Below are 692 nucleotides of genomic sequence, written 5' to 3' on the forward strand. Positions count from 1 at the left end.
ACCAATTCAGGCTATCTAGCATTTACTTACTTCATTCTAATCAATACTGAAAAGTTTTATAATTATACAACACCGCCATGTTCTAAATGTATCAATCTTAACCACGGCTGATCAAATATTAGCCAGGGAGTTTTTTATAATTTCTAAATTACGAAGGGCGTGTACATTATACTTCTTATTTACAAAAACTACACACAAAAAGACCATAACAAAAACAAACAAACATTAACACGTGCGCATATACATACACACGAAAATATCCACATATACAGAAATGAAAGCAGAAACACAGGCACAAACAACCTAAACACAGATTAAAACGCAAATCTAAACATCAAGCGAATATAAACAACTATTAACTAAATGCACAAGTCCTTAAACAAAATAAGCTTATTACGATTCTTTGAACATAAAAGCCATGAAACCACAGAAACAAATGACTGTCGAGGCATGGGACTAAGGAGTAATTTTGGAGAAGCGTGTTTCCCTTTTTGATGCGTAAATTGGGAATAGATTGCAACGAATGAAAAGGTATTTGAATTTGACCTTCAGGTAGATATGTGGAAGTCTGTAGGAATGAATAGATTAGCAGGTTCATTAGTAAGGTGAATGAATTAAAAGATAAATGCGCATAATAATTACGGATAAATATAAATATTCACAAGAAAATAGAGAGAAAGAGCAACATTTCG

Source organism: Penaeus monodon, chromosome 29, assembly GCF_015228065.2.
Source record: "Penaeus monodon isolate SGIC_2016 chromosome 29, NSTDA_Pmon_1, whole genome shotgun sequence".
In the NCBI taxonomy this organism is placed as follows: domain Eukaryota; kingdom Metazoa; phylum Arthropoda; class Malacostraca; order Decapoda; family Penaeidae; genus Penaeus; species Penaeus monodon.